At 45.0% G+C, this 22,836-nt stretch overlaps 1 protein-coding gene across 1 annotated transcript in view; it reads left to right on the top strand.

The window, feature by feature from the left end:
* The window catches only part of BOLL (boule homolog, RNA binding protein), a 2,224,369-nt gene that overhangs the window by 968,410 nt on the left and 1,233,123 nt on the right, over positions 1 to 22,836 (top strand). The gene's annotated exons all lie outside the window — the stretch shown is intronic.

The raw sequence follows: 22,836 nt of genomic DNA, 5'->3' as shown, positions 1-22,836 counted from the left end.
AGTAATCCAGGTGTTTCCTTACTTGGATGACTGGCTCCTTTCCGCTCCCACCAGGCATCAACTTATTTGAGCAAGGGACACTGCCTTAGATCTTTGTTTCCAACTGGGTATTACGTTAAATTCAGAAAAGTCTGCTTTAATGCCATCGCAGAGTACAGTATTTATATGAGCAGACTTAGACACAGTCAGCATGTCCCTGAAGCTCCCTCCAGAAAGAGTGCTTACCCTACGACAACAAATTGTGGATCTCCTGTCAAGACAAAAAGCACCAGCATCGCAAATTCTTAAGTTGCTCTGCACTATGCCAGCAGCGATTATTGCAATACCCCTTGCGAGATCCCACATGCACATTCTTCAGTGGCTGCTATTCACACAGTGGACATTTCAGGACTTACCGATGAATCACCCAGTTCTGATAACCAACTCTTGCAAGGACGATCTTCGGTGGTGGCTAACGTCTGAGACAGTGACTATGGGATGTTCATTTGTCCTCCCGGCTCCAGTTGCAACAGTGACCACGGATGCCTCCCTGATTGGGGGGGGGGGGGCATTATCAGGGACGGACAGCCCAAGTTACATGGCAGGCTCACGAGGCTCATTTGCACATAAACGTCCTGGAGATGAAAGCAGTTCTTTTAGCGTTGCAGTTCTTTCAAGGCTCTCTTCCTCTAGGCACGATTGCGATCCAGTCAGACAACATGTCCGTAGTCTGGTACATAAGCAAACAAGGAGGAACCAAATCTTACCCCCTGTGTCAACATTATGGAAATGGGCAGAGTCCACCCACCGCTTTCTGATAGCAATGCACATCCTGGGGAAATCCAACGTGATAGCGGACAGACTCAGCAGAGCTATTCTGTTGCCTCACGAGTGGTCTCTCAAGGACGAAGTAGTGGAAATGATTTTCTGCAGATGGGGCCAGTCTTGCTGCGACCTTTTTGCCACCTCCACGAACACCAAGTGCAGCAACTACTTTGCCCTGATGCCTCAACAGGGACAACCCCCGAGGGACGCACTTGTCCACGATTGGCCGCCGAGACTCCTTTATTCTTTCCCTCCATTTCCCCTGATTCCCAAAATCTTACAGAAAGCCAGCTTTCTGGGCAGGACACATCTCAATAGCCCCATATTGGCCTTGTCAAATTTGGTTCCCCTTCCTGAAGCCTCATCTACTGGAGGAGCCTTGGATCCTGGACCCAGTGCAGGATCTGTTGACCCACTTGTCAGGAGCTCTTCACCCTTCTCTCCAGTCCATCAAACTGACAGCTTGGCTGCTCCAATTCCCAGAATAGCCAGGTTCCAGAATTTATCAGAAGAGGCTCGACATATTCTGTTGTCATCACACAAATCTTCAACCAGGAAACTTTATCTTAGTAAGTGGAAAAGATTTTCCATCTGGGTCCAGCAAAATAACATTGACCCTTTTCTGGTGATAACATTGACCCTTTCCTGGCGTCCATTTTGGATATTTTGGAATTTCTAACAAAACTGTTCAATGAAGAAGCTGCAGCAGCAACCATTCGTGTCCAGCTGGCTGCTATTTCTAATTTTCATATAGGTGCATCTAAAAATGGTATTATGTCTAATAAGTTGGCTAAGGCTTTTTTGAAGGGTACGATGCACTTAAAACCACCGATCAGATCTCCTACTGCTCCGTGGAATTTAAACCTAGTCCTGTCCAAGATTATTCTCTTGCCCTTTGAGCCTGCCTCTTCTTGTGAGCTGAAATTTCTTGCTTGGAAGACCATTTTCTTGGTGGCCATTACATCAGCATGCAGAATTTCAGAGTTGCAAGCCCTTTCTATTAAGCAGTCGTACTTAATATTTCACAAAGATAGGATTTCCCTCTGAACGAATCCGTCATTCTTACCAAAAGTTTGTTCCGAATTCACACTTAATCAGACGATTGAATTGCCTGTTTTCTTTCCCAATCACTCAAATCAGTTGGAATATATGCTTCACAAACTTGACGTCCATAGACAACTTTGCTTCTGTTTGAACAGGACAAAAGACCATAGAAGGGCTGATCAGCTGTTTGTCTCCTTCTCAGATTCTAAAAAAGATGCACTGGTTTACAAATCTACCTTGTCTAAATGGCTCTCTGATTGTATATCCTTTATTTACCGTGAAGCAGGCATTGCATTATATGACAAAGTCAAAGCTCATTCTACAAGAACGGTTTCTGCTTCTGTAGCCTTTTTGACCAGGCTACCTATTGATTCAATTTGTGCAGCTGCCACTTGGTCAAAGCCACATACCTTTATATCTCACTACAAAGTAGACAAGGCCTCTAGGGACAGAGCTTCATTTGGGTCTGCTGTCCTTAAGCAGGTACTCCCATGAGCCACCCAAGATTGTGGTGCTGGGGACACTACTCATCAGTAAGAATGAAGGCAAGATTGATCAACTTCACATAAAGAAGTTATGTACTTACCATAACGTTCCATGTGAGTTGTTCTTGCCTTCATTATTACGACCCTCTCCCCCCACCTACCCCCATCCAATGTCTGGAAGTTCGAGAGGTTCTATCTTGGTTTTGGTTCTCCTGAGGAGTTTCCTCTCACAAGTGGTCTGTATGATTTCCTTGAAATCTGGGGTAGGTTTTTATGCTAGTTGGCAGCAAACAAGATCTGGATAATGTAGTGGTGCATTGTGGGATAGGGCTTTGGCCCCGAGCTGTTAGAGACCTCGAACTTTGCAAATTGGCCGACTCAGAGCTGAGGATCAGCTCCGAACCCATCAGTAATAATGAAGGTGAGAAGAACAACTCACATGGAATGTTATGGTAAGTACATAACTTATTTTTCTCTAGCTTCCTCTAGGCTCTGTAAAGCCTTCCTTAAAGGTACCTTTCTGTTACGGCCCCTGGTGAAAGATCCTACACATCCTTTGGACCTTACCTTTGTTCTTCGGGCTCTTGTCTCTCCTCCCTTTAAGCCTGCAGCATCAGCAGATTTACAGCTTCTTTCCTGGAAGTCAGCATTCTTAGTGGGAATCACTTCGGCTAGGAGGGTGTCGGAACTTCAAGCATTGTCCATCAAAGTTCCATATATGATTTTTTGTAAAGACAGGGTTTCCCTGTGCACTAATCCTTCCTTTCTTCCTAAAGTGGCTTCAGAAGCAAATATCAGTCAAATTATCAATTTGCCTGTCTTCTTTCCTAACTTCCAAAACATAGGTGAATACAAGTTACATTTATTGGATGTACACAGACAACTGAGGTTTTATTTACATAGAATGAAATCTTTTCATAAAGCTGACCAATTGTTTCTCTCTTACCACAAACCCTTTCAAGGCAAACCAATTTCCAAAGTTAGCATTGCTCGTTGGATCTCACAATGTATCATTCGAGCATACTCTAATAGAGGTATCTCCCCTCCGGGTCAGGTGAAAGCCCATTCAACTAGATCTATGGCAACATCAGCGGCCTTTTGGTCTAGGGTTTTGCTGGATGATATCTGCGCTGCAGCTACTTGGTCCTCATCTCACACCTTTATATCCCATTACAAATTGGACATTGTGTCTAGGAGTAGGGCATCCTTTGGTTCTGCAGTGCTCTGGAATATCCTTCCTTGAGGGCCACCCGATGTTGGTAGCTGGGGACTCTGTCCCAGAGGTTGAAAACCAAAAGAAGTAAACTACTTCAGATAAAGAAATTATGTACTCACCACAGTGTTCCATTTGAGTAGTTATACTTCATTTGTCTTCATCCATTCCCCCCTCCTTCCCCCTGACCTTATCTCTATTGTCCTATCCTGGTGTATAAGAGAGGTGCACTCTTGTGGCTCTCCTAGTCATGCTTGGCCTAGGTTTTGTGAAAAACCCTTTAGTGGTAAGGTATAATTAGGTTGGGCATATGTTCTCTTGTACAGTAAACTCAATCTGAGGGAAGGAAAGAGATATAGGGGCATTGTGGGTAAGGGGAGGGGCTTAAAGCTCGGATCAGATGCTAGTGATGCGGCCGTCTCAAATCCGATCCAGATCCGAATACCCAAAGGTTGAAGACAAATGAAGTACAGCTACTCAGATGGAACGTTGTGGTGAGTACATAACTTCTTTATATTCTAATTAACCTTATTATTATATCAGGGAATGCAAATACTTACTGTGTTGAATGCTTTCTCTACATTAAACCCCACCAACAGTAGTGATATTTTCTTACATTCTGTTTCCCTCTGAATCATTGTTCTATTAATGTTATTAGATGATTCCTTCCCTGCCACAAAACCACAATGATCCATATCTATCAATGTTGGCAAAACATGGGCTATTCATTGAGGCAGTACAGGCATAAATACTTTATAATCATGGTTTAGAATTGAAATGGGTCTATATAAAGCTGGATCTAATAGGCCTTTACCATCTCTACTTATTACAGCCACAACAGCTTTTTTCCAAGATATTGGTCCTTCCCTTCTTTTTAAAATATTGTTAAAACTTTCCTGTCCTGTTAACTTCCAAACTTCTGCAAGAATACCATCTTTTCCTGGAGTCTTTCCTGCAGATTAATTATATATGTCTGATGTTAAGTTGTCAATCTCGCCTTCATTCTTGCTGGATGGGTTCGGAGCCGATCCTCGGCTCCGACTCGGCACTTGCTAAGCTCGAGAGCTAATTTTACCAGCTCGAGGCAACCCATGATGCAAGGCGGAGATTACTCAGATCTCGTTTGCCACTTCGCTAACGAGGTGCCTTCTTTTACCAGCTCTTGGTAAGTGAACTTTTTAGAGACTTTTCGTCTACCCCCCTTTAACTTTATATATATATATATATATATTGTATTTTTGTTAATAATCAACTCACTTTAGCCCTATTCCCGTCAGTGTTCCCTTCTTTTTGAGTAAATATTCCCTTGTCCTTAGTCAGGCCTTAGGCCTTCCCCTCCCTAATTTTTTTTTTCCTGTCAGGGATTGTTTGTGTGTGACTGTGTGTTTTCCCTGGTTAATTTAATTTAATTTGTTGGACTGAGTGTTTTTGTGTGTGATTGTGTTACTGGTGTTCATCGACACAGTTATGTCGAAGGACACTAAGGTCTCAGGCTTCAAGAAGTGTGACTCATGCTGTCAGAAGATGTCTCTGACAGACGGTCACACTTCTTGTGTTTATTGCCTGGGACCTTCGCACCTGCAGGACTCTTGTACTATCTGTCATGCTTTCAGCCCAAGAGTCCTGCAGGAACGAAAAAATAAGTTCATATTAAGGGGCTTATTAAAGCCCGAGAGCTCCCCGACTAAGTCGGTGCCGTTGAAGCCCTCAAAACCTGTTAAGCCTTCGGCTCAGGCTTCCAAGCCATTGGCTTCAGGTCCTTCCTCACCAGGCTCGAGATCGGCTCTGGCCGGAGCTGATCTTTCCATACCAGTCTCAGTATCAGCTCCATCCGGCGCCGATACTACCAAATCCAGACACTCAGTGTCGGCTCCGGCTGGAGCCGACGTATCTTCGGCTCCGATGGCTCCATTGATCTCAAAAAAGAGATCTCGATCCCCTTCAGTGGAATCTATACATTCGGCTCCGAGATCACCCTTGCTCTCGGAGCGGAGCCATCGGAGCCGATCTCGGTCATCCAGGCTATCTGATCACGACCTTGAGAGAGTGGTGAGTAGACTATTAAAGTCTCAGGCATTGGCCCAAATACTCCATAGCCCATCTCAACAGACGGTAGCTATATCACATCCACCGAACATTCCTCCTTCGACTCTCTTACAGAGCTCGGAGCCGGAGCTCCTCGGAACCGGTACCGTTGTGACTTTGGAGCCGATACCACCCCTTTCGGCTCCGTCGTCCTCGGCTCCGATTTTCTCCCTGAGACCTTCATTGGAGGGATCCGGGCATCTAGTCTCTCTCGTTGGCTCCGAGGGGGCGAGTGGCATCGGACCCTTGTCCGACCCCGTTCTCCCTCTCGGAGCTTGGCGGTGAGCTCGGCCCCGACATCTGCCTCGGAGCCTTCCCTCTCGGTGAGGCCTGGGGTTCCTATCTCTTCGGAGCGGGAACTTTCTGGTCTCTCTGACGGGGGAGCCTTCGAGGTGATGAGGAGTGTACTAGCCCCTGGGCTTAGTCAACGGACAGTTCCATCAGCTCCTCCCACTACAGTGCCTGCTGACGTCTCTTCCCACTCTCTTGCTCCCGGACCCAGAGATCCAACGCCTCAGGTTTCCCCATTGGGAATATCTTCCGTTTCCGAGGCTTCTCCTGATCCATCAGGAGAACCCCCGTGTAAGAGGACATGTAAGAGGAAACATTTAGACTCCCCTGAGTCTACTACATCAGATACTGACTTGGATGAGTCGGAGGGATCCCCAAGGTCCTCCTGTGAGGATGTCTCATTTTCAGACATCCTTGAAATCCTTAAACAGAGGGGGAACTGGCCCTCCCTTAATCCCTCTGTGGACGAGTCAGTATACCTGGAGGCGTTCGAATCTCGACCCTCCACCTCCTGGGTGTCTCCGCCTTTCGACCCTCTCATGGAGGTAGTGGCTCGGAAGGCGTGGATGGCTCCAGATTCGGTGGAACCTATCCCTAGGAGACCTTCAAAATTTATTACTGCCCCACAAGATAGACAATATTTAACAAAGGGTGTCCCAGTTGATGCCATGGTGGTGGCTGCTGCCACCAAGAAGGAATTAGCTGATCCTTCAGTACCTGTCCATCCTCCTAATAAAGATTCTAGGACTATGGATAGGTACGGTAAGCGGATTTTTTCTTCAGCGACTTTTGCCATGAGATCGCTGAACTACTTATGCCACTTCACCCGCTTTCAAAGAGATGTTCTTAAAGAGTTGGGAGAAGTTTTACAGGATCCATCAGCTGCTGGGTCTCAGGATAAAATTAGCTCACAGCTAGGAATCCTTAACTCCATTGCCAACTCCTCCATGCGGCTCATTTCTTATGCAGCCGATGGAGCAAGTAGGGCCGCAGGCACAGGAGTGGCTTTAAGGCGTCAGTCCTGGATGCGGCTTTGTAATTTTGCAGACCCCTTCAAGGCGTCTTTCACAAACTCCCCCTTTGATGGCTCGACCTTGTTCGGTCCTCAAGTGAAAGACACTTTGACTAGATGCGAACAAGATGGCAAGACTCTTTCTGCCGTAGGAGTCCGTTTCTCCACCCCTTCTAGACCTTACCCCAAAGGACAGAAGGGAGGGAAAATGTGGTTCTGCAAATCTCAAGGAGTCACTCCTGACGCACAAAGTCAGTTTACCCCCAGAGGCAGAGGGGGTAACAATAATAGACGCCGCCCTAGGGGCAGAGGTGGTCCGCAGAATCAGGGTAGCAGAGAGCCTCTTTCTGACAAACCCTTCCAGCATCCCTGAGATGTTGCCCGATTGTCCGCCTTCGGAGGCAGTCGGGGGGAAAACTATCGCTGTACCCAATAGCCTGGCTTTCCCTTTCTCAAGACAAATGGGTACAGTCAATTATATCAGAGGGTTACAAAATTCCCTTTATTCAAACCCCAATTCAGCAAAAGGGAACCCTTCCAGATGTTCCACCCGGTCTAAGGGAATTAGCAGTACTAGAAATATCAAAACTGCTAGTAAAAAGAGCCATCCAGCCAGTCCCAGCGGACCAAATAGGATCCAGAATCTACTCAAGGTTCTTTTTAGTTCCAAAAAAGACAGGAGACTGGAGACCAATATTAGATCTCAGCAAACTCAATAAGTTTGTAAAGAAATCAAGATTCCGGATGGTCACGCTTCAGTCCATTCTGCCCTTTCTGGGCAAGGACAATTGGATGTGCTTGATAGATCTTCAGGATGTGTGCTATCACATAAAAATTCACAGACGCTCCAGAAGATTTCTCCGCTTCCGGCTGGGGACCAGTCACTTCCAATTCAGAGCCCTGCCCTTTGGACTCACTACAGCCCCCAGAGTGTTCACCAAATGCATGGCAGTGGTTACGGCTCACCTGAGACGTCAAGGATTCCAGGTGTTTCCATATCTAGACGACTGGCTCCTCACTGCCACCACCAGGCATCAGCTTCTCCAAGCCAGAAATTACACCATTCACACTTGCAGAGGGCTAGGAATTTCTATAAATTTCGAAAAATCTGCCTTGTTGCCTTGTCAATATATTACTTTTATAGGCGCAAGATTGGACACCGTACAACTTTCAGCAAGGTTGACAGACCAAAGGATCTTGGACATTCAAAGACACGTCCAAGTGATTCTATTCAGCAACAAAATTCAGGCCAGATTTGCTCTGAAAGTACTGGGTCTTATGGCGGCTGCCATAACACTTCTTCCCCTCGCCCATTTTTACATGCGGCTTCTACAATGGATGCTATTCACCCAATGGTTCTTTCAACAACTTCCCATGCGTCACGAGATCATAGTAACTCCAACTTGCAAAAGACATCTGACTTGGTGGATATCGTCCCCTCAAATCCATCAAGGCAATTTTGCCCCGGTTGCCACAGTTACATTGGACGCCTCCCTGATCGGGTGGGGGGGCATTATCAGGGCAGAATGGTCCATGGCACTTGGCAACCTTTCGAGTACCATCTGCACATAAATGTTCTGGAGATGAGAGCAGTGCTTTTAACGTTGCAAGCCCTCAACGACTCTCTTCCCCTGGGAACTATTGCAGTCCAAACGGACAATATGTCCGTAGTGTGGTATATAAACAAACAGGGCGGAACCAAGTCCTATCCACTGTGTCGAGAGGCTCTCAGACTTTGGCAATGGGCAATCTCCTCTCACCGGTTTCTGATAGCAACGCACATCCCCGGAAAATCCAACATCATAGTGGACAGATTAAGCAGAGCTATTCTCATGCCTCACGAGTGGTCTCTCAAACAGTCAGTGACAGAAGAGATTTTTCAGAAGTGGGGCCTTCCTTGCTGTGACCTTTTCGCTACACCTCAAAACAGCAAATGCCCAGACTTCTTCTCTCTCTTCCCCCTTCCAGGCCATCCCCCCAGAGACGCTCTAACCCAAGATTGGCCCGGGGACTTCTTTATGCCTTTCCACCTTTTCCGCTGATACCTCAGCTAATTTAGAAAGCAACCGCCTTGAGAGCCAAGTTGATTCTCATTGCCCCTTATTGGCCTCGACAGATATGGTTTCCGTTCCTACATCATTACCTCTTGGTACAGCCATGGCATCTGGACCCGGTTCCAGATCTTCTGACCCACCAGTCGGGTCAACTGCACCAATCCGTACCTTCTCTCAATCTCACTGCTTGGTTGCTCCACTTCCATCCTTAGCCAGGCTTCCTATGATTTCTAATCCTGTATGGGATATCATAGTAGCTTCCCTAAAATCTTCTACCAGAAAGATTTACACTAGTAAATGGCGATGTTTCTCTTTCTGGGCAAAAGCTAGGAACATAGACCCCTATACTGCTCCAATTCATTCGGTATTGGACTTCCTAGCTGACATTTTTCATTCAGGATCCTCTTCTTCCACAGTGAAAGTTCAACTGGCAGCCATTTCAAATTTTCATATAGGCTTTTTGGACCACAACATTATGTCACATAAACTTTGCAAGGCATTCCTTCGAGTTATCTTTTTATTGAAACCTCCGATTAGAGACCCCCCACCACAGTGGGATCTAAATTTAATTTTAACATCCTTGATTCTTCCCCCGTTCGAACCTGCAGCTGCCTGTTCTTTGAAATTGCTTTCTTGGAAGACACTTTTTCTAGTTGCCATTACATCTGCCAAAAGAGTATCTGAGCTTCATGCTCTCTGTGTTCGCCCTCCCTATCTAATATTCCACAAAGACAGGGTATCCCTAAGAACTAATCCGTCTTTCTTACCAAAGGTGGCATCACAAACTAACCTAAATCAATCCATTGATCTTCCAGTATTTTTTCCGAATTATTCTGATAGAGCTGAACAAAAGTTACATTATCTCGATGTTCACCGCCAGCTCAGATATTATCTGGACAAGACAAAATTTTTTAGGAAATCTGATCAACTATTTCTATCCTATGCAGAGAACAGGAAAGGCCTTCCAGTTTCTAAGGTAACTTTATCTAGGTGGCTGTCTTCCGTGATCACTTACATTTATCAGCTCAGAGGCAAAGAGTTGGTTTCTAACCCAAAAGCCCATTCTACCAGAGCTCTAGCTACATCTACAGCTTTTCAAGCTAGACTTCCAATAGACACTATTTGTGCAGCAGCCACATGGGCCTCTCCTCATACCTTTGTTTCACATTACAAATTAGATTTGGTCTCCAGAGACAGAGCAAATTTTGGTTCCACCGTTCTCAAGAGTCTGTTCCATTGAGCCACCCAGGATAGAGGTGCTAGGGACGCGGTCCCATCCAGCAAGAATGAAGGCAAGATTGACAACTTAACATTTAGAAGTTATGTACCTACCATAACGTTCCATGTTAGTTGTCTTCTCTCGCCTTCTTTCTTGCGTCCCGCCCTCCATCCCCCTAGCCTGGTCAGACCGGGAAGATTATACATCTTCTATTAAGAGGTTATTACCATTTTTCTAGCTGTTCAACTGCTAGTGTCACTAGATTATGTTGATCCTTTCTAGAGGGTTATGATGTTATTTAGTATCCTTATTTTCTTCCTCCTCTTAAGTTGGAAGAAAATACTGCTATTTCTTTAGCTACCAAACGAGATCTGAGTAATCTCCGCCTTGCATCATGGGATATAGGGTTGCCCCGAGCTGGTAAAATTAGCTCTCGAGCTTAGCAAGTGCCGAGTCGGAGCCGAGGATCGGCTCCGAACCCATCCAGCAAGAAAGAAGGCGAGAGAAGACAACTAACATGGAACGCTATGGTAGGTACATAACTTCTAATTTTTTCTCCTACTGTCTTAAATGTTAATTGTTGAGCCTCATCTACCTCTAACCTTGGCATAATTAAGTCTTGCATAAATATTTCCATTTGTGCTCTTTCTTGATTACCACATTTCTCTGCTTTACTCAAATTTTCATAACATTTCTGAAATATCTTTTAATTTCTCAGCAGGATCTCTGTTTATTTTTCTTGTTATAGGCTTCCAAAGTTTTGACAACCCTTTCTACTTTGTTTTGCCTAAGTCATTGTGCTAAATAAAAGCTTTTGTTCTCTGCAGTTATTATAAAAAATTGTTGCTTGACAGCAATATTTCTAGACTCATGCAAATTATCCAGATACTCCCTTATTCTCTGTTTAGCACTCTGCAGTTGTGCCTTTTCTTATTCTGAGAAATCCCCCTGATTCTGAAATGCCCCTGCAAATAATTTGTTTACCTCTTAACCATATATCTTTCTGTTTTATTTCTACCCTACTTTTAAACTCCATTTTCATTTTATCCCATTCACAACTTTTAACTTATGAAGAAATTTCTATTTTCCGTAATGATACTAATAATATTAATGTTATTGGTGCTGATACTGATTTTATTGGTGCATGATCTGAAATAGTTATTGGATGTGTGTCAAAAAATGCACACAGTCCTATGAAATACAGTTTCTCTCTAGTCTAGCCCAAGTAGCATGTTAATAGCTGCACAGAGGCAGCAGTACCCACCAGGAAGAAGTACAGAACTAACTAAAAAAAAGCCACCCTGGTGGAATCACTGAATCAGTAGTCTGTATAACAGAAGGAAAAAAATCATGGCAAATATTAGGAGGTGCAGCAACTAGCAGGATAAAATCACTCTCATCAAACTAAACAAACATCTCAGAGTACAAATAAAGTCTACCAAAGCCAAGTTTGAGGTAAATTTGGCTTCCCAGGCCAAGGACACCCACAAGGCATTGTTTAGCTATGTCCGCAACCTCAAAGGCAGTACACAGTTGTGTGCAGAGCTCATTGTAAATGGAGCCACCTATACTGAGCCAGAAGATATAGCAAACCCACTGGCAGATAAACTCAGCTCCAACTTTACCCCTCTTTCCTCCTCAGCCGTCATTCAGGAAATGCCATCAAATATAACTTGCCCTGCTGTCACTAGAGAACAGGCCCTTAATGCTCTCTCTAAGGCCAAGAACACTGCATCAATGAGCCCAGACAATATCCCAGGATGCCTTCTAAATAGCATTAAACATGACCTGTCAGGGCTTGTGGAATTGCTGTTTAACTATAGTCTCCAAACAGGCTTCGTGACTCATGAATGGAGAACAGCAACAGTCATCCCTCTGCACAAAGGTGGGCTATCTACAGACCCTGGAAACTACAGGCCAGTAAGTCTCACTTGTCTTATATATAAAGCTATGGAAATAATTATCATGGAAGTGATCAGTAGTGATGTAGTAAACCTCCAGACACTGGACCAACCCACCTTGGGTTTGTCAAGGGTAGATCTTGCCTACTCAACCGGGCGGACTTCTTTGAAAAGGTCACCAAAGCAATGGATGAGGGCAAAATGGTTCACAGGGCCTACCTTTACCTTGACCTGGCCAAGGCATTTGACACAGTACCTCACTTGGGCATTGTTGACAAACTCAAGATGTTGGGTACAAACTCGTATGTTACCCGGTGGATAGCCAACTGGCTCACAGACAAGACCCAGGAAGATAGAACTGGGGAGTCCACCTCTACAAAGAGGCCAGTCACAAGTGGAATCCCTCAGGATCAGTCCTTGAACCGCTCCTTTTTGGCATTTACTTCTCTGAAGTCAAGGCCAATGTCAGTGATCTCTGGCTGACTAAATTTGCAGATGACTGCAAATTAGGAACTGTCATTGAATCCCACACTGACACAAATTTCTCCAGGAGGGGCTGACACAGACAAACAACTGCTGTCAGAGCCATGGACTAAAACGAAGTGCCAAGAAATGCATTATAGTATCCTTTGAGAGGTCATCCACCCCTGGTAACTATCGTATTGCCAGCACACCCCTTAGAGTTGACTCAGTAGTCAGGGACTTAGGGACACACATAGATAGTAATCTAGCCTTTGACCATCATGTTTCTACAGCAGTGAGGAAATCATTCTCTGTTGTGCAGCTTATAAACAAAGGTATGGCATCTAACTCCAATCAAGTCATTGTTCCAATGTATTTGGAATTCATCAGACCAATCCTTGAGTACAGTGCTCCCTTTGTTATGTACCTAACCAGGCATATCCAAGAATTGGAATGTCCGCAAGGGTTCCTCATTAAAAGAATACAGGGCTTAAGTAACATGTCCTTTGCAGACTGCCTCAAGGCTCTATCCCTGTATTCTGTCTCCTACAGTCTTTTGAGGGGAGAGCTATGCCTGACATACAGGGCATTGTCAGAACCCACTCTGCTGGTCCTCCTGCATATCCACAAAACAAACAGCACCAGAATTACCTCTTCAAAAGACCTAAACCTTGCTTATGACATCAGCTGGACCTGATGGAGGGACAGGTATGTATCCCAGAGATTACCCTGTCTCTGGAACAAGCTCCACATCCATGTGAAGCGGAGTTCCTCTCTAACCCAATTCAAGTGCAGCTTGGACAGATGGATGGGGAACATGAAAGTCATCCTTGGTTTGGCACCTGTGTGTCTCTAATGGACACAGGCAACCTGTAAATGTTTCATCTCCCAGGCCCTAGCTTGTAAATGTTACATCTCCCAAGCCCCTGCTTACACTTATCAAGGGTATCAGAACTTGTCAGTGATTTGGGATGCATGGCTAGGCTTAAAAAAGGCCCATGTTCTCATTAGTCTAGCAAACACTTATGAATCTATGAACCTATTATACCTAGGGGGGTAATTTGTAAATTCTCCCCAAGTTCCTATAATTGCATTCTCATTTTCCATACCAAATATTTTTGTAATTTTTTCCAGAAATGTATCTTGTTTTTGTTATACTTTCCTTTCTAGGTCCCCTAGATAAATACTCACTGTTGCAAACCAAGTTCCACTCCCCACCTATAAGTAATATTTCCTGCTGAAAGCTGATTATGTCTCCCAAAATTTTCTTAAGCTCCATTATAGCAATTTTGGGTGGAATATAAATAACTGCCAGCATAATCGTCCTCCTCCCTTGCCAATAGCCCCTTACTACCACAAATATATCCTTATATATTTTTTTCCTTTTCTATCACTGTCAGAGCTCCTCTACCAATTTTGCGTAAGAGGTTTATATGTGAAGTAGAGACAGTTTTTAAGGAGAAGAGAGGTTTATTAGCAGTGGGAAGCTCATCAGGGCTGCAGTCAGTTTCTGTGTGATTTTGTGTTAGGGTAGCAGTAAATTCAATAAAATGGGAGATACATTTATTAGCATTTTCCATGGGGAGATCTGTCAGGGCAAGGGTTGAAGATGGAGTTCCAATGTTCAGGATTCTGTTAATGGAGTACCAACATTTCTTGTTTTTTTAATGATTTACTTGTGTATTTAAGTAATACTGTTTTTATAAGCAGTGACTTGAGTTTTAGCAAGGTTATGGAGATGCTTATAAGTTTGAAGGCAAGCAGGAGATTTGGTTCTTTGCCAGTTTCACCAAGTGTTGTCTCTCTTGTGCAATAGTGCACCACTACTGTGGGATAGTAAGACAGTTTGGGTGGATTTGGCACACTTTTTTGATGGGGACAAGGCTGTTTAGCATATTAAGAAATGGTGAATTGAATTAAAGTACATCATCATCATCCAGAGGTAAGCTGAAATGACTGGTCAAGTTAAGAGATTGAAGAGCATTGCTGAAAACAACGGGTTCAAAGTTAGTAGGGTTATATCATTCCTTAATAAGATTATCTTTGGAGTTGTGTTTTATTAATCTGTTGATATAGATGGGATAGTGGTCATTCAGTGAGCCTGGGAAGCTTATGGGAGAGCTATATTGCTTAGGATTTGAAACTAGGATCCAGTCTAGAATAGAGACAGAAATACAGGGTTTTGTTGGGGTGAGTATGCTAAGTTGGTTCTAAGTTGTGTAAATCCAAGTAGGTTAATGCTATTTGAGGTATAGTCTGTTTACAGGTACTGTCAGTCAGTGTTGACATCACCAAGGATTGTAATTTCATAAGATATGGAAATTGATATCTAGATAAGGATGTCTTCCAGGATAGGGATATTTTTACCTGGGAAGATATACAGGGAAATGACAAGTAAATTTTTATGAGTGTTTAGTTTCAGGTTAGAAAATTAATATCTCTTCAGATTCAAATTTAGGTGGGATAAAACATGAGTGAGAGAGAAGGGAGCAAGGTGGTTTGAAAATATGATGGCTATACCACTTTTTTTGATCTATCAGAGCATGGGGAAGAATTTCAGAGTCTTTGATGTGTAGTCTAAGCCAAATTTCAGTGAGGATGACAATGTCAGGAGACTTTGTTACTTTGTTAACTATACTTCAAATGTTGAATGAGGAGATTTTTAGGTTTCTTGGGGGTACGTATGTAGAAGAGGTAAGGTGGATTGGTAGAGACAGGGGATACGGGCTGGGATTGGGGTGTATATCACCACATAAGGAAACAGTTTGGTAATGTAAGTAAAGTAAAGGGCATAAAGGTGAGTTCGTAGTGGACTTTTATTTAAGCATGAAGAGTAGATGGTGAAGTAGACATATTTATATTGTGAAGGAGGTAGGGTGATAAGTTAAATAAGCTGGATAGGTTTTGTCTGAGTAGGACTGGCTGATAATGTATGAAGAATAGGTACTAGTAGCAGATTTAGTTGGTGAGATAGATGTTATGTAACTTGTGAGATGTGACAGTAAAAGGAGCAGACAGGTACTTAGATATATGAATAACATGTTTAATGGAGGTAATGAAAATTATTAATAGTCATTTCGAAAAGATGGAAAGTAGGTGATAAATTGAGGAAGGTGGAAATGTAAAGTTTACTAAATAAATTGAAGTGATGATTCAAGATAAGGCTTTGAGTATTGGAAGTGATTAAAAAAAGAAAAGGATGATAAAAAATTTAAGTGGGTATAAAGGCAGGAAGAGGAGGGGTTTTATGTAGGTATAAATGTAGTTATATAGGGGTGGGTGGCAACTGAGTTAGGGTACGGGAGTGGAGTGAGCCTGAATGACGCAAGGGCAAATGGAGGGGGGATGGACCTGGGTCAGGTGTGTTTCTGAATATCAAAAACAATCAATTCCATCAATCAACTCTTGGGTAGGTGTTACCAATGTAATTACAAAGAAAAAGTAACGGAACATTCAGTAGTTATAAATGCTTTGAATAGACTTTTGTCAGTTCAGTATGGGGAAGGAAAACATTTTGACATTTATTTGATAGAAGAGAGGATATTTTTTTTAGATTTGTAACTTGGCTTATCAGTATGTGTCAGTTTTCACTGAAAGGAGCAGTGGCAGTAGGCTTAAATGCTTACCTTTTCAAAGGAGGGCAAGCTGCTAATGGGTAAGAAGGCCACACATATCAAGATGTCATGATTTTATCAAGCCTGAACTGCATTAACATATGAAGTGTCCTTTTCTTTTAGCAGTATCACTGGTTGCAAGATCAGTGGTATAGATGGCTTTAGCAGCTTACCTATGAGGCACCCAGTGGTGCTGCTCTAGATATTGTCAACAATGAAAGAGAGTCACTGTGGAGTCCATCATCTTGCACCCAGACAATACTGATACCAGGATTGTCAGCAGGTCCCCCAAAACGTGGCTTACCACAGCCTAACTAAAACACAAAATCTATCGGTTTACCATCATAAGGTTGAGCACACAGTGCTCGAACCTGTATATGAACAAATGTTTTTACCGAATCCTGGAATGCCAAATGGTTGGAATGTCGCAAAAACACCGAAATCAACATTTCCGACCATTCTACACCCAAAAACGAGTGCTAACATGGGTCAAAAAGGGGACGGGATTTTGCAATTCGCAACATCTGCATTCGCAATTGTGAGAATTTGCCGCATTCCTTTTGGACATATGCGCTCGACCATCCACAGGTTGCCCTTATGATGGTAAACCAATCTATCATATACTGAGGTTCTAAAGCTTAACTTGCCCAAGCCTCAAATACTTCCAAAACTCAACAGTGGCTTTAAACATGCTCAGAAAAACTCCAAAGTCTGAAAAGCTTAACACTTCACATAGGGGTCCCATTGTTGTGCAGATGTTGAGCCAAAAAGGTAAGGATTTACCCAACCAAGTACTGTAGTCAGAGGTGACTCAGTTGTAAGGTATGCATGCATTCTCTCAAGTCCTGGAAAAGCAAGTGGCATTAAGGCTCTGTAGTAGTATATGTGGGTGTAAATGACTTTAGACCTGGACTGTATGAAGAGAGACATGATGGAGCTCTCAGATGTATGCCCCATGCAGGTATGAGCTTGGCATTACATACATATATACAGATATTTCAAGCAAGAGCATTATTGCCCTTCTAGGCTGCCAGTATACTAAAACAGTTGTTCCATAATAAGTTTCCAGGGTGTTCTTAAAATATCTAAACTAGTGCTTGCTTTAGTGAAATATGGTAGTTTGTTCCATGCATTATCTGTTACCTTGCAGAACCAATTAGCCCACTTTTCATTCCTACAGTAGTGATTGACTTAGTTCTGCTTAATACCTTGATATTCTTGGTAAGAGGAGATGTTAAGTTGTCAATCTCACCTTCATTCTTGCTGGATGGGTTCGGAGCCGAACCTCGGCTCCCACTCGGCCTATACTAAAGCTCGAGAGCTAATTTTACCGGCTCGAGGCAATCCTATATCCCATGATGCTAGGTGCTAACTACCCAGATCTCGTTTGCCGCTTTCGCTAGTGAGGTGCTTTTTTACCGACTTCACAGGTCAGTGAAAAATTTCAAATTTTTCTACTCCTTTCTTAGGATTTTTCCCTTTTATTTTAAAAATAGACTAGTACCTAGTATACCACTTCCGTTGGGTCCCATTTTTGTTAATCCCTAATCCCAAAAGTTATATCCCTCCCCTGTTAAGGTTAGGCCTTAGGCCCTTTCCGTTTTTTTCCCGTTCCCTGGTTTTTGGGACAGTTAGGTGTGTGTTAGTTTTGTTAACCTTAAATGTTAAGTTGTCTATCTCGCCTTCATTCTTGCTGGATGGGTTCGGAGCCGACCTTGGCTCCGACTCGGCCACTCTAAAGCTCGAGAGTTGGTTCCACCGGCTCAAGGCCCCCCTTATATCCCACAATGCTAGGCGTGAATTACCTCAGATCTCGTTTGCCGCTACAGCGATCGAGGTGTTGTTTTTCTACCGGCTCAGGTCAGTTTGTTAAATCAGTCTATTTGAACTAGTTTAAATCCCCTTTCTTAACTTATTTTCACATATTTCCCTTAGTTTAGTGGAATTTATCCCTTTCTTCCATTATTCCGTTTTTTTTCCCTTAAGAACTTATAAGTTCTTCCCTTAGGCCTTCGGGCCCTGCTATCCCTAAGTGGAGTGTTTGTGTTTTGATAGGGATTTTTTAAATACCTAAACTAACTAACTAATTTTTATTAGTTTAATTTAGTTTAACTTTCTTATAGTGTAATCGGTGTGGGTGTGTTCTGTGTGGTGGTTACACTTTCGGTTCCTTGATAATGTCCAAGGATTCAAAGGTCTCAGGCTTCAAGAAGTGTGACTCGTGCTGTCAGAAGTCTCTGACAGACGGTCACACTTCTTGTGTATACTGCCTGGGACCTTTACACCTGCAGGACTCTTGTGCTGTATGCCATGGCTTCAGCCCCAGAGTCCTGCAGGAAAGAAAGAACAAACTCATCCTAAGGGGTTTGCTCAAGCCTGAAGGTTCCCTAACTGCCCCATCGGGGAAGCCTTCCAAGGCTTCTAAAACCTCGACTCCAGTTTCTGAGTCGAGGCCTAAGGCTTCGAAGCCTACTGCTACATCGGCTCCGGCTGGAGCCGATGAGTCTTTGACTACAGTTTCTGTGGTTCCCTCGGCTCCGGCCGGAGCCGAGGTATTGGAGATTCCTGGGTCAGCTCCGATCAGATCATCGGAGCCGACATCTAGAAAGAGGTCGAGGTCACCATCCCTTGGCTCCGTTCATTCGGCTCCAGCGTCTCCCTTGCTGTCTGAACGGAGCCACAGATCTCACTCCTCCAGGTCATCGAGGCTCTCGGATCATGACCTCCAGAGGGTAGTGAGTCGACTTCTAAAGTCCGAGGCACTGGCCCAAATGCTTCAGAGCCCGACTCATCAGTCGATGCCTCAACTTATTCCTCTAAATATTCCTCCTCCGACTCTTTTGAGCTCGGGCAGGCGTCGGAACCGGGACTGTGGTAGCGTCGGAGCCGATACATTTGTCGTCGGCTCCGTCGTCGGCTCCGATTTCTTCTTTGAAGAATCTCGGCGGACTTCCCTCGTCGGCTCGAGGGGTGAGTGGCATCGGACCCTTGTCCGACCCGCTCTCCCTCTCGGTGCTTCGGGCTGGTGAGTTCGGCTCCGACATCGGCTTCGAGCCATCTCTGTCGGTGCCGAGGGAGGTTCTCAGCTTCTCGGAGCGGGGACCTCTGGCTCTGCCTGACAGGGGTGCGTCGAGGTCATGCGGAGTGTGTTGGAACCTTGTTCAACTCCACAGTCGGCTCCGTCCGCCCCTCCCTCTTGGTGCCTCAGGTTATGTCTACTCACTCCCTCATCCCAGACCGCAGAGAGCCAGCTCCTCAAGAATCCCCTGTGGGGATCTCATCCTCTTCGAGGCCTCCCTGAATTGGCAGGGGAGCCCCTAGGAAGAGAAAGTGTAAGAGGAAGCACATAGACTCACCTGAGTCTGTCACCTCTGACACAGATTTAGAGGATTCAGAGGGTTCCCCCCGTTCCCCTTCTGAAGATGTCTCCTTCGCGGACATTCTAGAGATCCTGAAACAGAGGGGAAATTGGCCAGCCCTTAACCCTTCGGAGGATGAATCTGTGTATCTTGAGGCGTTTGGCTCTTGCCCTTCCACCTCCTGGGTGTCCCCCCCCTTTGATCCCCTCATGCAGGTGGTGGCAAAGAAAGCCTGGACGGCTCCTGACTCAGTGGACCCTACCCCCAGGAGACCTTCTAAATTTATAACAGCACCAACTGACAAACAATTTCTGACCAAAGGTGTTACTGTGGATGCTATGGTGGTAGCTGCTGCCACCAAGAAGGAACTTGCTGATCCTTCAGTCCCTGTCCATCCCCCTAACAAAGAATCTAGGTCTATGGACAGGTATGGGAAGCGGATGTTTTCGTCAGCGACCTTTGCAATGCGTTCGCTGAACTACCTATGCCATTTCACCCGTCTCCAGAGAGACTTGATCAAGGAAGCGAGTGAGATGTTGAAGGACCCTACAGCTGCAGATTTTCAGGACAAAATGAACATCCAGCTGACTACCCTGAATTCGATAGCTAACTCCTCCATGCGCCTCCTTTCGTATGCGGCTGATGGAGCGAGTAGAGCCGCAGGGACAGGTGTCGCCTTACGCCGGCATGCCTGGATGCGACTGTGCAATTTTGCGGACCCCTTTAAAACGTCTTTCACTAATTCCCCGTTTGATGGATCATCTCTCTTTGGTCCTCAAGTGAAAGAAACCTTGACTAGGTGCGAGACGGATGGCAAAACTCTATCTGCCGTCGGAGTCCGTTTTTCTCCTCCTTCTAGACCTTACCCCAAAGGCCAGAAAAGTGGGAAAATGTGGTTCCGCAAACAATCTCAAGGGAATTTGCCTGACGCACAGAGTCGGTTCCCCTCCAGAGGCAGAGGAGGGAACAATAATGGTAGACGTCACCCCAGAGGAAGAGGGGGTCCGCAGAACCAGGGCAATCAAGAAACCTTTTCCGATAAGCCCTTTCAGCATCCCTGAGGTGTTGCCCGACTGTCCACCTTCGGAGGCAGTCGGGGGAAGATTGTCACTGTACCCAGAAGCCTGGCTATCCCTAACTCAAGACAAGTGGGTACAGTCCATCATTTCCGAAGGCTATTCCATTCCCTTCGCATTCCAAGCCAATCAAAAAATCCCTTCCAGAGGTTCCACCCGCTCAAAGGGATCTTGCAGCTTTGGAAATTTCAAAGCTGCTTGCAAAAGAGCAATTCAGCCAGTTCCAGCAGACCAGCAAGGATCCGGAATCTACTCCAGGTTCTTTTTAGTTCCAAAGAAAACAGGGGACTGGAGACCAATTTTGGATCTCAGTATCTTGAACAAGTCGGTCAAGAAAACAAGATTTCGGATGGTCACGCTACAGTCCATCCTTCCCTGTTGGGAAAGGAAACTGGATGTGCTCTATAGACCTTCAGGATGCGTACTATCACATAAGAATGAACAGACGCTCCAGAAGATTCCTCCGCTTCAGGCTGGGAACCAGTCATTTTCAATTCAGGGCCCTGCCCTTTGGTCTCACCACTGCCCCCCGGGTGTTTACCAAATGCATGGCAGTGGTAGCTTCTCACCTGAGACGTCAAGGATTCCAGGTGTTTCCATATTTGGACAACTGGCTCCTCACAGCTCCCACCAAGCATCTCCTTCTGATGGCCAGGGACTACACCTTTCGCATTTGTCAAAACTTAGGCATTTCAATAAATTGCGAAAAGTCTGTTTTGTCGCCTTGTCATACTATTACCTTTATAGGCGCAAATCTAGACACAGTCAGCATGTCTGCGAGACTAACAGATCAGAGAATAACAGACATACACAAACTGGTCTCGTTACTCTTCAGCAGCAACAGAGTCAAAGCCAGGTTAGTTCTGAAAGTATTGGGGATTATGGCGGCTGCCATACCTCTGCTTCCATTAGCCAGATTCCACATGAGAATCCTTCAATGGATGCTCTTCACACAATGGTCATACCAGCAACTTCCGATGTCCCACACCATTATGATTACGCAAACATGCAGGGATCAGCTTCTGTGGTGGATGTCTTCCCCTCAGCTCTTCTTGGGAAGACCCTTTGTTCCTTCCCCTCCGGTTGCTACTCTGACAACGGACGCCTCCCCCTGATCGGGTGGGGGGGGGGCATTATCAGGGCAGAACTGTCCAGGGCACATGGCAACCAGACGAATGCCACTTGCACATAAATGTTTTAGAGATGAGAGCAGTGCTTTTAGCGTTGCAAGCCCTTCAAGACTCTCTTCCCTTGGGAGCGATAGCAATCCAGACGGACAATATGTCTGTAGTGTGGTATATCAACAAACAAGGCGGAACCAGGTCCTACCCCCTGTGTCGAGAAGCACTCAGACTGTGGCAATGGGCGATTTCTTCTCAGCGGTTTCTGATAGCAACGCACATCCCCGGGAAGTCCAATCAAATCGCGGACAAGTTGAGCAGAGCTATCCTCATGCCTCACGAGTGGTCTCTGAAAGACTCTGTTGTGAGAGAAATTTTTCTCAAGTGGGGTCAGCCTTGCTGCGACCTTTTTGCTACTCCCCAAAACAGCAAGTGCAGAGATTATTTCACCCTATTCCCTTTACCAGGCCAGCCCAGCAGAGACGCTCTAGTCCAAGTTTGGCCCCGGGGACTTCTGTATGCATTTCCTCCCTTCCCACTAATCTCTCAAGTGATACAGAAAGCTATCGCTCAGAAGGCCTCGTTGATCCTCATTGCTCCTTACTGGCCTCGACAGGTTTGGTTCCCCTTTCTACATCAATTTCTGTTGGAGCGACCTTGGCATCTGGACCTAGTTCCAGATCTTTTGATCCATCAGTCGGGTCAGTTTCATCGCTCCCTTCCCTCTCTGAACCTCACTGCTTGGTTCCTCCAATTCCAACCTTAGCCAGGCTTCCTCAAATATCTCACTCTGTTCGAGATATTTTGATAGCTTCCCATAAATCTTCCACTCGAAGATTTATCTGAGTAAGTGGAAGCGTTTACATATTGGGCTCAAGGAAGGGACATAGATCCTTTCACTGCTTCCATCCAAATGGTCCTTGATTTTCTAGCTGAACTCTTCCATACAGGTTCATCTCCTTCTACTCTTAAAGTTCAATTGGCAGCTATTTCTAACTTTCATGTGGGCATTTCAGAGTCTGCCATAATGTCCCACAAGCTTTGCAAAGCCTTTTTGAAGAGAGTTTTTCTACTCAGACCTCCTATAAGAAATCCT

This window comes from Protopterus annectens, chromosome 2.part0 (genome assembly GCF_019279795.1).
Source record: "Protopterus annectens isolate FY-2018-M chromosome 2.part0, PAN1.0, whole genome shotgun sequence".
Lineage (NCBI taxonomy): Eukaryota > Metazoa > Chordata > Ceratodontiformes > Protopteridae > Protopterus > Protopterus annectens.
Note: the sequence above shows the minus strand (reverse complement) of the source record. Positions and strands in the feature narration are given on the sequence as shown.